Source organism: Passer domesticus, chromosome 4, assembly GCF_036417665.1.
Source record: "Passer domesticus isolate bPasDom1 chromosome 4, bPasDom1.hap1, whole genome shotgun sequence".
Classification (NCBI taxonomy): Eukaryota; Metazoa; Chordata; class Aves; order Passeriformes; family Passeridae; genus Passer; species Passer domesticus.
In genome coordinates, this window is record NC_087477.1 from 2,034,923 (window position 1) to 2,051,242 (window position 16,320).

General features: G+C 54.8%; 1 pseudogene; it reads right to left on the bottom strand.

Moving 5' to 3' along the window:
• Nucleotides 1–4,091: 4,091 nt before the first annotated feature.
• Nucleotides 4,092–15,840, bottom strand: LOC135299804 (serine/threonine-protein kinase pim-1-like; annotated as a pseudogene).
• Between the last annotated feature and the right edge of the window lie 480 nt (nucleotides 15,841–16,320).

The following is a 16,320-nucleotide window of genomic DNA, read 5'->3' on the forward strand; positions in this document are numbered from 1 at the left end:
GAGCCAGCCAACTCCAGGGAAGGGCTTCCCATCTGGGAATTTCTGATGCCACTGATTCCTCACATTTACATTTAACAAGTGACATTTTGCTGTGATCTGGCCAGACTGTGCCAGTTTTGTTTTACCAGTGGGCAGGGTCATCACCAAAGACACAGACTCCAACTGAAGGAATCAGTATCATTTACTGCAGCTCAAAGCAGCAAAGAATCACAAAAGGAGCAGCTCAGCAATGCAGCCAATCGTCAGCACCAAAGATTGCAGCAGTGATTAAGAAAGATCCAGCACCATTTACCCTCAGCCTTTACCATCCCCCAAATCCACACAGCAGCTGGGGAAGCTGTCCCAGCCAAGGGCTGCAGAGCCACTCCTGGACACTGGGAATTCCTGCAGGTGCCTCCAGCCACAGGTGAGGCTCCAACCTCGCTGTGAGAGGGCCCAGCTCTGACAATGCTGAATGAACAAACTGACAGCACTTCCAGTGTGGGAACATCTGGTTTCATCCTCCTCTTGGGTTCCTCCCAAAGCCTGGCCAGGGCTACAAGGAGGAACCAAGGACGGTGACTTTGACCATTCATTCCCAAACAAGGCCAGATGTCAGATTTCATGGCCTTGTCTGGCGTCTAAATACAAAAAGACCAATACATGTGTCACTAATGAGTGGCTACATCTATCACAGTGCTAATGACCATGCATATTTCATCAGTGAGCAGATACAAAGATAACCTTTGGTTGGAAGGTTCATCCAGAAGTCACCTTTAGCTCAGGGCCTGGTGTTCAGGCCTTGGCACTTCAGGGACGTGGTTTAGTGCTGGGCTTGGCACTGCTGGGTGAACAGCTGGACTGGATGAGCTCAGTGGTCTTTTCCCACAGAAAGGATGCTGTGATTCCATTATTATATCCGCTGCATTCAGCTAGGTCTATTTGAGCAGCATTACTTTGCTCCAAAAGTTCCCTCTTGTTCAGCTCCTGTGGCCTATGGCTGCAGCTCCTTCAGCTCCTGGTGCTAAGCTGCTCATGCTGAATGAGACGACTCAAAGAGATGAATACAGTCCATGCAATTCCTTCTGGGACACAGAGAGGGGAGGGTGTGGAAACAGGAGCATTTTTCAGTGTGGCCTCCTCTCTGCCTTCCACACCTTTCAGCACTTTGAACCAGCCAAAAGCTTTCTCCAAGAGTGCAGAGAAGCAGCTGTTCCTGGTGCTGGCTCTGGCTCTCTCCAGTCTCTGACCTCGCCTGGTTTTGTCCCTCTTGCTGTGCCCTCTGTTCCCCCAGGGCTCAGTGGCTGCTGCCCAGGACTGTGGGACTGGCACAGATCCAGTGGTCGAGACTCTCCTTTCTCTGCCCTGGGAGCTGCCTGGCCACAGCAGCCTTTCCATCTGGAAGCTCCCCATGGACAGGGAGTTCTCTGTTAAAAACACTGGACAAAAAAGAAAAGAAAAAAATATGAAAGATAAAACAAAAAAACAAATGTGTACTGAAAATCTTCGGTAAGTTTGGATTCAGAGGCAACTGATCTTTTTAAGAAGAGAAATCAGTTACTCTGTAAATGTTCTGATGGCATGGATTCATCTTACTGACCTCAGCATCCCTTTTTAAAAACATTCAGGGTTTTGTTTGCAATATTATGTTATTCTAAATTGTCATTGAATCAATAGGAAATTAAAAGATCTATTATGCATTTATGCATTACTGTGTCTTGAGTGTAAAAATATTGCAGTTTGAAATTTGGATTTAAAGTGTTGCAAATGAAAGTTATAAATCCCAATAGATTGTCTGACAACAGCTTTTCCTAGAGGATGTGCTGCATCACAAAGACTTCATCAGTGGGGTTTGGAGTGCTTGGATCTTTGTCCTGTGCCACTCTGGGATGTAATGGAATGGAACTTCACCTGCCACCAAAGCTCCTTGGACCTTGTGTCCCCCAGGCAGGCACAAAGTGTTTGTGCTGCTCCCCCTTTTACACAAACCCACAGAGAGCTGGGATTTTTCCAAGTCTCATGTCTGCATTGGGCCATATTCCTAGAGAAGCAGCAGCCCATCCCAATGAATATGGCAAGTTATATGGATGGTTGTGAGCTCCACTTCCGGCGTAGAAATCCTGAAACTGCTTCTGAATGCTGCTCCTTCAGCTCTGGGACACCTTCTCACACAGAGCTGGGGAAAAAATCCCCTGGTCTCTGGCTAAAGGGTGAGTTATGCCAAAGTTAGACCTCTGTGCGAAGTCTCTATCCATTCCTATCCTATTGATATACCAATATGTGGGGGTGTGCATGGATTTGTCTTGTGTACAAAGGAAGGAGTGTGCAAGCAACATGACTGACACTTTCACTGTCCATGTTCATCCCATACCCATGGGTACAGAGACATTATGGAAACCCTGGCACAGACAGAGCCTTCTGTCCATGGATACAGAGACATCCAAGAGCCCCTGGCACACACAGACCCTTCAGTCCATGGATGCAGAGACATCCAAGAGCCCTCGCACACACAGATCCTTCTGTCCCTGGATACAGAGACATCCAAGAGCCCCTGGCACACACAGAGCCTTCTGTCCATGGATACAGAGACATCCAAGAGCCCCTGGCACACACAGACCCTTCTGTCCATGGATGCACAGATATCCAAGAGCCCCTGGCACACACAGACCCTTCTGTCCATGGATACAGAGACATCCAAGAGCCCCTGGCACACACAGACCCTTCTGTCTCTGGAGGATGGAGCGTGGTGGGTGGGGGCGGTTGGTGGGCAGCGAGTCCCGGACAGCAGGCCAGACCCGGCTCCAGCCCTGCCAGGCCCTGCCAAGGCTCAGTGCCAGCTCCTCTGGAATGGGAAAGCCCTTCAGCATTGTCCCTGCCCAGAGGGGCAGTGCTGGCCTGGCAGCACAGGTTGTTTTCCCCTCAGGCTGCAGGAGATGAGAACACAACATTTGCCAACACTGAGCACGAGGCACAGCTCCGGGTGCTCCCCATGAACCTCAGCTCTGGGAGCACTGTCTGCCCCAAGCTCCAGGGGCTGCAGTGGGAGCCCGGCTGGGCTCTGCCCCGGGGCCATCCTGCAGGGACAGCTGGAAACAGGGAGCATTCAGCTGCCACAAACAGCCAAGCCAGGGCTGCAGGGCAGCTGCTCCAGCCCGGACTGCACTGCTGTGTGCTGTGCTCTGGGGCTGGGGCTCCCCACACAGGGGACTGGACTGGTGTGCCAGAGGAGACAGAGAAGCTTCAGCTTCAGCCTCACTGAGGTGGCTGCGTGGGCTGGGAAGAGTGGGGAGGCTCAAGGGGATTCACAGAGCTCATCCTGCTGCAAGGATGAAGAAAAGGGAGTGGGAACTCAGCAGTGAGGAGAGCTGAGGGCTGGAGAGTGGCTCTGAATGACACTAAAATCCCACTGGACCTCTGAGACATTGCTGCTCCTCAGCCAGTGACAGCACGAGTCCCTAAACCTGGGGTTCGGCCTTCCTTGTGGTCAGGGGCAACACGGAAGGCCAGCAAGTAAAGGAGACTGCAATGGGCTGGGAATTCACTGGGGGAAAAAAGGGAGCAGTTGAGAAGTAAAAGGCAGGTGGGGGAGAGAACTGTTCAGAGAAGGGCTGAGCTACATCTTGAGCAAGCTGAAAAATGTCATTTGGAGTCATCCCAGATTGATTTGATTTCAGAAGGTATTGAACAATTTTAATTTTTGGGAGGTGTCATGTTTTCCCTTGGAGGTGTCCACGCTGCAAACTTGAGCTGCGTTGTCAAAATGCTCAAGCAAGTCTGTGCTGCAGGTGACACCATTTCTTCTTTGGCTGATGCCAGCCCGGTGCTGAGCTCCAGCAGAGCCCTGCCAGAGCCCAGAGCAGCCTCAGCATCCGCAGAGCCCAGCTGCAAGGAGAGAAAGCAGAAACTGCCCGTCAGCTGAGGGCTCCTGTCCCCTTGTCCCAGCTGCCCGCAGTGCCCAGGCCGTGCTGGCTGTGCCCAGAGCTGTGCCCAGAGCTGCCCATCAGTGCTGCCTTGGGAAGCAGGGCAGGAGGGCAGGACATGTGCCCAGCCTGCAGCCAGCCATGGCACATCCAGCCCTCAGCAGCTGCCCAGAGACAAAAAGCAGCTGGGCAGTCGACCGAAGAATTTGTTGCATCCCTCCCAGCAAAGGGGGGAACCTTTGGTGCCCAGCCAGGCCATGCCATGCCCAGATCTGGGAGCATCCCCCTGGCTGTGGAACTCACCTGCAAATTGGGTGTGGAGTGTGTCTTTAGAGAAGCTGCCAGAATCCAAGTCCATCATCTTCAGCTGGCCAGGCCAAGGAAGAGATTGTTGTCCTTGAGGTTGTCCTTGCTGTCTCCAGCAGCAGCCCCACCTGGTACAGCTTCTCAAGGAGCTCCTTCTCCTCCCTGGGAGCAGACCAGGCTGTCAGGGCTCTGCCCAGGGCCCCAGCCATCCATGAAGCAGACAAGAAAACCAGGGGGGATGGTGGCCACCAGTGCTTGCCACACCAGATCTCCAGCTCAGCTCCAGCCCAAGAGCTGCATGTTCCCTTCTGCTGACCCCTGCTCAGAGCTACAGGCAGGACAAAACCAGTCTGGTTTGCTTTGCCACTGAGTGCCAAGAAATGTGTGGAGCTCCTACCTGCCAGGCCCCTGGATCCAACTGTGCACATGGATCTCTCTCATCTTCTAGGGCCGAGGAGCACCCTGCACCCAAGGATGGCAGAAAAGCTCTTCTAATGATGGCCTGTCCGAGGGTTGCATGGACAAACACCTCTTAATGACATCTTGGCATTCTGGGGAGACAAACCAGAAATCACCAGTCACTTGGAGAAGTTTCCCCCTGTTCCTGTGCCCAGGCCATACTGGGTGAGCCCAGACCTGGCCTAAACTTCCCCATGGATTCTCTGTTTAGAGGAGAGCAGGACATGTGCCACCTCCTCAGCAGCTGCCAGAGCAGGATGCCCATCAGCCCGCTGCTGTCTCCCAGCATTGGTATTCCCCCTGTGCCCAGAGATGAGGATCCACCTTGAGAGAGCCGTGGTGGGAACAAAATGCGCCCCCAGATGATCTCCTGGCCCCTCCTGAACGGGTGCTTCCCCACAACCAGCTGGTACAGCAGGAGGCCCAGGGACCAGATTGTCGCTGCCTCGCCATGGTAGCTTTGGTGCTGGGTCCACTCTGGAGGGCTGTAGGCCAGGGTTCCTGTGGAACACAGACACAGCTCAGCAGGGGGATGCTGCTGCTCCCAGAGCCTGGCCCCAGCATCCCTGGGCATGTGGGGGCTGCTCTAGCAACACACGGGGTGACCGCTGCCCTCTCACCATCACCTGGGACTTGTGTACAAACTCAGGGCTGGAAAAGAAGCCACTGGTGCTGGAAGAGGGCAGCAGAAACCCTGGGAAGGCCCAACCATGACACAGAAAGGAAAAACCCACCCACTGGTGGAGAAAACCCACTCTCCTCTCTGCCTGCATGGGCCCCCAAAAAATGTTAATAAGCCAAGGCAAACAAGGGGAGTGGAGCAGTCCAAGCCCCTCCTCCCCTGCACACCAAACCATCCAGGGCATGGGTTCAGACCCCCCTCTCCCATGGGGGAGAAAAACCCCCATGGGGGTTTTTGTCGGGCTGGCTGCACCAGCTCCAGCCCCAGCCCAGGCCACAGTGGGTACTGAAGGCTGTCAGCAGGGCTGGGAGCTGGCCTCCCTCACACCCCAGCCAAATGAACTTGGGTCCAGCATTAATCCCATCCCAGCTGCAGTAGGGGGAAGCCCCGGTGCTACACCCAGGCTGGGCCATGAGATGCCCAGGAGCATCCCCTGCGAGGGCTCACCTGCAAACTGGGTGTAGGCTGTGTCTTGGAGGAAAGCGCCACAGCCAAAGTCGATCAGTTTCAGCTGCCCGCTGGCCAGGTCAAGCACGATGTTCTCGGGCTTGATGTCCCTGTGCAGGACCCCACAGCTGGTGCAGTGCCGCACGGCCTCCAGCACCTGGCGGAACAGCCCCCGCGCCTCCTCCTCCGGCAGGAACCTCCGCTCCGCCAGGAAATCCGACAGCTACTGGCACCGTTCTGGACGCTCCAGCACCATCAAGAAGCTGTCGGGGAGCTCAAGCCACTCCAGGAGCTGAATGACACCAGCACAGCCACAGGACACCTTGGCCAGCAGCACGATCTCCAGGGGCGCGCTGGTGCCGTCGGGCTGCAGGAGGAGCGCGATGCCATCAGTGGAGCTGAGGCCGTGCCAGGGCTCTGGGACCCCTCAGCCAGCTTGGGATGCTCTGCATGCCCTGTTCAGCCCATGCCCGCTCTCCCCGCAGGTCTCCTGGTGGCTCCCACCATGCCAGGCCCCGGCTCCTCACCGCCCGGCACGGCCCGGCTTCTGCCGCTGGCCCTGCTCACTCACCAGCTCGCTCCAGTGCCGGATGCGATCCCGCGGCACGCGTTTGATGGCCACCTATGAGCAAGCGAGAGCAGCAGGCTGAGCTCAACGCCCGTCCCGCCGCACCCTGACCTTCTCCTCCTTGTCCTCCTCCTCCTACTCCGCCCGCCGCCGGCCCTGCCGCTCACCGGGGCACCGTCCGAGAGCCGCGTCGCTGACCAGACGCTGCCGAATCCGCCGCGCCCCAGCAGGGAACCCAGGCGGTACCGCTCCTGCAGGGCCTCCTGCGCCTTCCCTGCGGGCGGGACGCGGCTGTCGGCGCTCAGCCCGGGGCCAGCAACGGCCCCCGAGCGCCCCTCACCCGCCCCGGCCTGGCCATCCCCCGGCGTTCGCGACACGGGAGGCTCGGGGCCGGCGGCTGCGCTGCCGAGCGGCGGAGCTCGGGCCGGGCAAGCCGCAGCGGAGGCGGCGGGAGAGGCAACGCCGCCTGTGTCCTCCGCGGGCCCCGGGAGGAGCCGGGGCCGGGGTCGGGGCCGGGACTGGACCCTGCGTCGGTGCCGGGGCCGGGCTCGGGCCAGGCGGAGCCAAAAGCCGGCGATGCCGCCCCAGCCCCAGGCATTGACGCCCGCCCAGCAGCGCCAGCGCCAGCACGGCCAGAGCCGGGCTGAGGCCAGGCGGCGGCGGGACGGCCGGGGGCGGGCACGGGGCAGCCCCGCCCGGGGCCGGGGGCGGGCCGGGGGCATGGCCCAGCCCGGCACGGGGAGAGGGAGGCGGGGAGAGGAGAGGGACGGCGGGAAAGGGAGAGAGGGAGAGGTACGGGACAGCGGGAGAGGGAGAGGAGAAGAGACTCTAAAAGTTTCTTCTGTCGCTGCTGCTGCCGCTGCTGCTGCTGCCGCTGCTGCTGCCGCTGCTGCCGCTGCTGCAACTGAAGCTCCGGGACCGTTTGTCCCCGTGTCCGTTTGTCCGTTGCCCGCTCGCCCCCGCCCCGAGCCCCACGTTCCCCGAGGGCAGCCCCTGAGCCTGTCCAAACACGGGAACTTTGCCGAGTTCAGCCCAGACCCAGAGTCTGGACTCCTGCACAGTGGCTCAGGAATCCCCTCGGTCACTGCTGTGCATTGTCCCTGCTGAGGGTCAAACACTCTCAGAGCGCATTCCCTGAATGCAGAATTTGTACCTGACCCAAGCACTGCACTTACCTCTCCAGCATTGATTTCCAAGAAAAACAGGGGAAGCCAAAGTGTGTCTAGGTCATGGTATCTTAAAATGTCTAAAACTTGCCAACTCATGGATCTTAGAAGTGAGATCTGTTTGGAATTAATGGGATGGACAACTAGTGCAAGATGGGAAAGGGGAGCATAAAAATAAATCGAGAAAAACGTCTTGAATTGTTTCAATTTTCATTTAATTTCTTAAAAGCTCTTTCAGTTTTTCCAGAGTCTTCTCCTCAGTCCTGTTTGTTTTTTCCAAGAACCTTTCCCGGAGAATGAGGTGCAGCTTCTTTCACAAGGTGTGCCACCAACTGCAGCTTTCCACACTGTGGGTGCAGCACAACACTTGCAGCAAAGCAGGAGAAATATTTGAAGAATTTGACAGCTTGTTCTTTTCTTTTCCTTGTGGGCTGGGCAGTTGTGCCATTGGTAAGGTTTTCATTGTTACTGTTCTACCCTAAGAAAACGTGAGAGGCTACCAAGAACTCTTAGGGAATGCAAGCCTGACTGAATACAGAGAAACAAACTCTAGAGCCTGCAGCCAGAAGTGGAGAGCTGTGTGATAATCATTCCAACACCCTCAAGGACATCTTGAAAATGATCTAGAAGATGAAAATGGGCTGACAGGGAGTTTGTTTCTGTCTTCAGTCCAGATTCTTCTACATCTGAAAACAATTCCACAGTCTCCATCTAAATCAAGAGTACAATCAGTTCATGAAAAGCACCAGAACAAACTGTAGCTCTCAGGAGATGACTGAAAGAATCTGAAAAGGGAAAATGCAGGAGAAATGCATTTCTCAGCACTGCAGTACTTGCCTACCTGAAACCCTCCTCCATTTCCTCTGCATGCCTGGATCTGTTGGTGTCAGTTCTGTATTCGCTGGTGCCTCCAGCCCTGAATGCCCTCATCTACAGCCTGAGGAACCAGGAGCTCAAGGCTGCAGTGAGGAAACTGATGACTGGACATCTTAGGAAGCATTAAAGTGATTGCCAATTTCGGCAAATCACTTGTAATAAAAGTCATCTTTTATAGCGCTTTCAGTTTGCTTCTTTGATTTCCCTGTCATTTTGCTTTTTTAATATTCTTCCTAAAGCTAGACAATTGTTTCTGCCATCTCTGACTTTGTTTCTCTCCACCTTCCCTGTGGCCACAGACTGTGCCAATGAGGGGCTGCAGTCTCAAAGGTTTTAAAGGAACTAAAGGATCTCCCAGCAAAGTTTTCTGCAGAGATCCCTCTATTCTTGCCTTCTCTGGAGCTGCAGCAGCAATGTCGGTGTGCAGAGCTGGGGCAGAGCAGTGCTGGCACAGCAGCTGTGCCCAGCAGCAGCAGCAGCAGCACTTGGTGTTGCCAGTGCTGCTGCCGTGGCCCTGCCCCGCTGCCCTGGTGGCCCTGGTGTTGCTGCAGGGCCTGAGTGCTCTCGGGGCCGGGCACAGTCCTGGGGGTGGCAGTGCCGGGGCTGCAGCAGGGACAGGCCATGGGCACTGCTGGGGCAGCGCTGACGCCTCAGGCCAGGCCCTGGGGGCTCCAGGCTCCTTGCCCAGGCTCTCTCAAGAACACGGCCAGGCCAATGCTCAGCACAGAAAAGCCCCAGGATGAGCAGCCCCAGGCTGGCCGTGGGCAGGCTGAGGGCAAACAGCATGGCTGGGGCTCTGCAAGGGCCCTGGGGGAGACGGGAAGGAGCAGCAGAGCAGGGGCTGATCCATCCCCAGGGTGCTGCACAGCCCAGGGCAGCGTCCTAGTGCGTCCTGATGGAGCTGCCAACAACATCCCCCCTCTGCAGCCCTGGCCTCTCCCCCAGCTCACAGAGGTGCCGCATCCTTGCAGGCACAGCCACGGCAGCACTGGCTCAGGAGCCCCTGTTTGCATTGCACAGAGCAGGCAGGAGCACCCCCATGCTGGTGCTGTGGGGACATGAACCTGAGGGAGCACAAATGCCATCAGCCCCTGGGGCCAGGAAGAGCTGGGGGACAGCAGGGAAACCACTCAGCTTTGTCCTGGCCTCTGCAGTCAGCCAGAAAGTTTGTTCCCATTAGCTGGGAGATTCCTGTCCCACTGCAGATGCTGTTGCTCAGAGCCAGGGCTGCCTGACAGCCACCCCTGAACTGCCCTGAGCATTTCCTTGGCTTCACCTTTGCTTTTTTTTCCCCCCTTTTTTTTGTACAAATTTCTTCTGTTCCCTCCCCTGCAAAAAGCCCATCCCTGTTTGCCCTTTCCTCTCTGGCCCCACACCCCATTGCAGTTCCTGACTTGGCACCATGGGAACGTCCCTTGGGGAGCAGGATCATCCTCCAAGTGCTGCAGGAATTGTCTGCAGGCTCCTGCAGTGCCTGGTGCTGCTCCCTTGCCAGAGGCACCACAGGCCAGGGGGGCACATCTGGGCTGCTGTGTCTGCCTGTGGGGCTCCCTGTTCTGGGAAATGAGGAGGAGCTGCAGAGGCTCTGCAGGACTGACAGGATGGGCTTTGGAGCTGGGAGGAGAAGCTGAGGCACCTGGGCTGCTGGAGCTTCTGAAGAGGGGGCCCAGGGCTCATCCTGCAACTGCTGCAAGGGTGGTTTCAGAGAATCCCAGAATCAGCAAGGTTGGAAAAGTCCTTGGAGATCATCAAGTTCAACCTCTGCCCTGACACCACCTTGTCTCCCCCGGGCCTCCTCTTCTCCAGGATAAACAACCCCACCTCCCTCAGCCTCTCTTCACAGGATTTTTGCTCCAGACCCTTCACCAGCCTTGTTGCCCTTCTCTGGACACACTCCAGCCCCTCCATGTTCTTGCTAAATTTGAGGCCCCAGAACTGGACACAGCACCCAAAGTGCTGCCCAACCAGCGCCCAGCACAGGGGAAGAATTGCTGTCCTGGTCCTGCTGGTGACACCATTGCTGGTCCATAGGAGTGCCAGGGGTTGGATGAGGGAAACGGTCGGGAGGGGGCAGGAGACACAGTCTGATTGACTCTCAGCCATGAAGGGTCTTGATTTTCATAGCTATTCAGTCTGCATTAGAAGGTGCTGGGGGTCAATATCAACTGGACATTGCTGATATCGATCTATAAACAGGAAAAAACATTAAACAGAACAAACTGTTCTCTCTGCATTGTTTTCAAGACAGTATATACACTTTGAATACACTTCAGATATCTAATTAATTAGAGAAAACTTGAAAACTTCTGTTATTCCAAATGGCTTTTCTGCTTTGGGCATGTTGAACAAATGTTTATGAGCTTTTCTCACTGAATTCCTGAACTGAAGAGCTCAAGAAAGAAGAGGCCTTAGGAGTAGGAAAATTCATCATCAACCTCCAAGTGGCTGAGGATCCATCCCCATCAGAGCAGCAATGAACAGCAATGGGCACACCTTTGTGACTGCCCCAGCTTTGGGATGGGCCCTGGGCCTGGAGCAGGAGCAGCTCTTGAGGGCCCCAAGGCCGGGGCTTTTGTGCTGCCCTGGGCACATGGGATGGCAGCAGGGGCTGCAGAGCTCTCAGCACCTGAGCCAGAGGGGAGCAGGGCAGCCAGGGAGCCTCCTTTGGCCTTGGCCCAGCACCTTCCGCCATGGCTGGGGCAGAGTCCTGTGTGAGCTGCAGCTGCTGCTGTGCCCTTGGCAGGGGCTGAGGCCGTGGGGCCAGTGGCCAGAGCAGCCTGGCCTGAGCAGAGCTGTGGGGCCAGAGCCGGCTGGGCTGGGCTGGGGAGAGGCCCTTGGAACGGCCCAGAGCTCAGGGCAGCTGGCAGAGCTTGCAGGGAGCTGGGCTGGGCTCAGAGAGCCTGCCCCAGAAACCATCAGTGTCCATCTCAGCCTGGCTGAGCGTGCAGGGGCAGGACTCGGGCCAGGCCTTGTGGGGCAGGGCCAGCGCCTGTGCAAGGCATTGCAAACAGGCAAGTGCCCCAGAGAGGAGGCTGCTCTGTGCCCTTGGGGGCATGGACAGAGCAGGGAGGGGGCCCAGGACATTTGTCACCGCCAGCCTCTGTCCCCAGGCCTTGGCAGCCCTGGCTGCTGAGCCCAGCTTTGCCCTGGGCTGAGTTTGGCTGTGGCCCAGCTCCATCCTCCTGCGGGGCTCAGGGCCTGTTCCCGGCCATGGCCAGCCCTGGCCAGCCTCTCTGCTGGCTCAGAGGCCGGCAGAGCCCGGGGCAGGGCTGTCTGTGCAGGCCCACAGGTGCCAGGGGCTGTGCAGGAGCTGGCAGAGGCTGCCCAGCAGGGAGGCCATGGGGCACAGAGCCCCAAGGCTGCTGTGGGCCCCACGGCACAGGGGCCGTTCCCAGCCGCAATGCTCCTGGCCTGGGCTGGGCCTGCACAGGGGCTGGGCCACCATGGCTGGGCCAGCACAGGGCCACCAAGGGGCCATGCAGCCGCTGCCGGGGCTGACAGCAAGGCCAGGCACACACAAGCAATTGCTGAGCATGGCCTGCGCTGGCCAGGGCTGACTGTGCCACAGGCAGAGCTCAGCTGCCCTTGGGGGCTGCAGGAACAGTCAGGAGCCCAAAGAGCCTCCATGGCTGTGCTGGAGACCAAGGCTGGAGCAGGGAAATGCAGGGCTGCTGCGGGATTGGAAGAGCATTGAATTCCAGCACACACCTCAGCTCTCTGATTATCCCAGCACCATGCTGGACCCCATTTCAGACTGGAGCAGAGCAGATGTTGATGGGACAGGAGCCCCGCGGGGCTCTCAGGGACGTGCAGCTTGCAAGGTGCTCTGCTCTCCCTCAGGTGCTCTCAGAGAGATCCAATCCCAGCTGGGCACCTCAGGGCACAAGTGGCACTGCCTGTTCATGGGCACACAGCTGATGTCTGCCTGGAAAGGGGCACAGGTTTTAATACCTATTACTTTCATAATATACTTGCAAATCTTTTTTATCTGGGTCATTGGAGTTTTGAAAAAATGGCAAAGTTTTCCTGGGAGGAAGAGGAATTTCCTGGATCTCATGGATTCTTCTGCTGATGTCAGGAGAAGAAATTCTGATCTTCCCCTCTATATGAGCTACCAATATTCAGTCTAATATTTCATGACCCCGTCCTTCAGGTGTTTGCAGCTCTCCTGTTCCAATGGCCCTGTCTAAGGACATCTCTTCATTAGGGCAGCTGGATCTATGTTCTTCCCCTTGCTCCCAGATTATTTCCTGCAGCTGTTCTCAGGTCATTCCAATGTGCATCCCAGGCTTCATGCTTCAAGCTTCAGGGACTTGCCCAATTTCTCTGAAGTTTAAATACCTCTCTAGTCAGCACCTTAGTTGTAGTTTTATCTTTTCTATCACCTCTTCTTAAGTCTCTGTCTAAAATCCTTCCTGTATGGCAATCCCTTGTGAATGGTGGACATGTCAGATGTTGCTGGGATGTCTCAATGAGCTGAGGGAAGGGGTTTGATATTTCTTAAATTTTATCATGTTCACATTTTTTATATTGGCCATCAAGAGAAACCCTTCTGTGCCTCTGAGTCTCACTAGTTCCTGGTCTCTCAAAGGGCACAAACCTGATGAGTTGTGGTTCCCACTCCAGTGGCTGCACTTGGATCTCCCTCCATAGCCAGAGCAGAGGTCCGTTGTCCCAGAAAGTCCCTGGCAAAGGAGGGATGAAGGAAACAGGACAGGCTGTGGGGATCAGGGCTAGGGCAGAGCCAGGGAGAAGAATGACTTCTGCATTTGATGGAGCTGTGCCTTCTCTTGGCTTTGTTGGCTGACAAGAAATGAACATCCCTCGGTGTCTCAGGCAGATCCTTCTCCAAGGAAAGCAGGTGGGAGTTGGAGCCAAGCAGCTGAAAGCTGCAGGTGCAGCCTGGGCTGGAGGGAGCTGAGATTTGCACAAGGCTGCTCTGAGTGCCAGGGCTTGGATGGGGGAAATGGTGGGGTGGGGTAGGGACAGAGTCTGATTGATTGTCAGCCATGAAGGGTGTTGGCTATATCTATTCATATCTATTCAAACTGCATGAGGAGGTACTTGGGTTTAGTGCCAATTGGAGATTGTACATATCAATTTATCATCAGGAAAAAAAAAAAATTAGGACCTAAAAAATGTTTTCTCACTCTCTTTGTAAATATTCATTCAATTATACATTCACTTTGAATACACTTATGAAATGTGTTGAATTAACCACACAAGATTTGAAAGCTAAAATCAAATTATTCCCAAAGGCTTGGCTTGTTAAGGTGTTTTCAATGTTAATGAGCCCTGGGACACTGAATTCCTGCACTGAAGAGCTGAAGGCTGAACAAGCCTCTGGAGCAGTGAAATCCAGCAGCAGGCTCCAAGTTGCTGAGGATGTCAGCAGCCCCCACTGAGGCCATCCCTGCCCAGAGACCGTGGGGGAATGGGCAGACAAGGAGAGCGTCCCTGGGGCTGGGCCAGCAGAACTCAGAGGCACCAGCGGCTCCAGCTGGGCAATGGAGTGTGGAATGTGGCTGGGAAAGCCCTGCCTGGGCTGTGCCAAGCAAGACAGACAAGCCCTGACTCCCATCCCCCAAACAACTGTCTCAAGGAGACATTTAAAAGGAATTACAATTGTTTGTGTCCTCTGAGTTGGAGGCACTGGAGAAATACCAGTACAAGAGATTTTGAGGAGCTCAAAGCAGCTTTTATTGGCAACTCTAGAAAATCAGAGAAACGATGGCAAAAGGTTTAATATGACATTCAATCAACAAAAAAACATTTCTGAAGCATTAACTTGGCCATTCCACTTGACAAACTCTAAGCCTGATAAACTTTAAGTTCATCAAAATTCGCCAGAGGAGAGAAATAGAAGTAGACATAGAAAGAGAGAAAAATAAGATTTAAGAAGCACACACAGAGATACCAACTCCTGGATTCCAGCAGCATTCAGACAGAAATTCCAAGAGGCTGCAGGGTCAAGATGTGTGCTTGCCTTGTGGTCAGCCTTCAATACCCCTTGGTCTTGCTGGGCCCTTCCCCCAGGTGGGACTTGGGCTCATTTGGTCACTCAGGAGCTGGGCGGGGGCTCCAGAGGTGGCTGTGGAGCATTGCCTGTGCTGTGCCAGGGACTGGCAGCCACTGCTGGGCTGGGATAGAGGCTCTGGGGGGATTGGGGTTCCAGGGCAGGGCAGCGCTGGGGTTTCAGGGCAGGACAAGGTGGACCTGCTTCTTCCTCCCCCACACACAAGATGTTTCCAGCCAACAATCTCCTCCAGCCTGTCACAACAGGGAATGTTTGAGGTGAAACTTCAATTTTGGCAATGATCACCTGGCCAAGAGGGACAGTTCTTTTCCACAGGATTGAAAACCACCTTTTCCATAGGATTTGTTACTCATTTATGGTTTGATTGCCTGGGTTTGGTTTGGTTTTGTTGTTGGATTGTTTCCTCGGTGTGCCTGCAGTGTCCAGTCATGAGCAGTGTGACTCTTGCTGAGGAATTTTTGTGGTGCTGTCACTTAATATTAAATATGTTTTTTGCTGATATCTTTCCTGGGAGTTTTCCAGTGCTCTCGTTTGTAACAGGGTGAAGGAGCCCTGGCCCAGGCTCTGGCCCTGGGGGACACAGGGACGCTGCCGGGGGGGTCCCTGTCCCCCTGTCCCACCCCCCAGGGCCTCGGCCCCCCATCCCCGTGTCAGGCTCTGGGGTCAATCTCGTGGAACATCCTCTGGGGGAGGCTGCGGCGCTGGGGGTGGGGAGACAGGGGTCTATTGAGAGTCTCTTGTATCATGTGGTGGAAACCCAGAAAAATAATGGTCAGGAGAAGCCTGGTTTATTGAGAACATTCCTGCATAGCAGACAAGATATAGCCTTGTGCAAATGACTCCATGCAGCATTCACATATTTAATTCCTTCTTTTCCTCTTCCAGGGGAAGCAGAGTTGCTTTATTTACTCCAAGCAATATTTTCTCCCTCCTCCCTGGCAAAGAACAAGCTCCCATCCTGACAAGTGCTCACAGGTTTACTTAAGGCTCATCACACCCATGCTCAAGAGAGTGGAGCAGCTTAATTTATCACTTGTTCCAATGATTAACTTGCCCAGCTGCCAGGTTCAAGAGCCCCAGAGTGCTGCCTCAGGTTGTACGGGATCACAGAAGGAAAAGCTCCATGGAATTAAGCTGCTGCCACACTGGCCCTCTTTGCCTGTCAAACCCATTCAGCTGCTCTTGCTCTGCCCTGTCAAAATCCTCCATAAAATACAAGTGAAAATCCCTCCTCACCTGTGAGAAAAAACAGTTGGGTTCTACTCAGGGCATTTCAAATTACGTGGGGTAGTTGTGACCTCCCCTTACAAAGGCAGCATTTCAGGAAAACCAAAAGTTTCTTTTCAGGGACTCACCAGACTCAGGACACCTTCCGCTAATAAGGTTGCTCCAAGCCCCATCCAACCTGGCCCTGAACACTTCCAAGGGTGACACAGCCACAGCATCTCTGGAACCTGTTTTGCTCCTCCCAGCTCTAAAATCGCACTCAACTTAGCAGCCTCAGAGGTAGATTTCTATTCAATAGCTGCATTTTTCTAGGAAAGAAATATGGCAAACCTTGTTTGCATCTGACTTGGCAAAATCAACACAAGCTCTGAAGAAAGGGCTGCGGCCCACTTTTCTTCCTTTTCCCCATTTGGTGGAAGATTTTCATTCTGTTGTTGTTTGGAGCAGTTTTTTAATCGATCTGGCTGAGGATGCTGAAAATAGTACAGCAAGTTACTTGTGTGAGGGGTGGAAAACTGAGCTCTTACACATCCAGTGTTTCTGTTGTTGGAAGTCTTCAATCCCACCCCTCTGCTGGGATGAAATAGGTGCTACTCATCCAATTTCTAAAGTATCACGCATCGAGCTGACACTATTTGAAGACTTAAAAATAA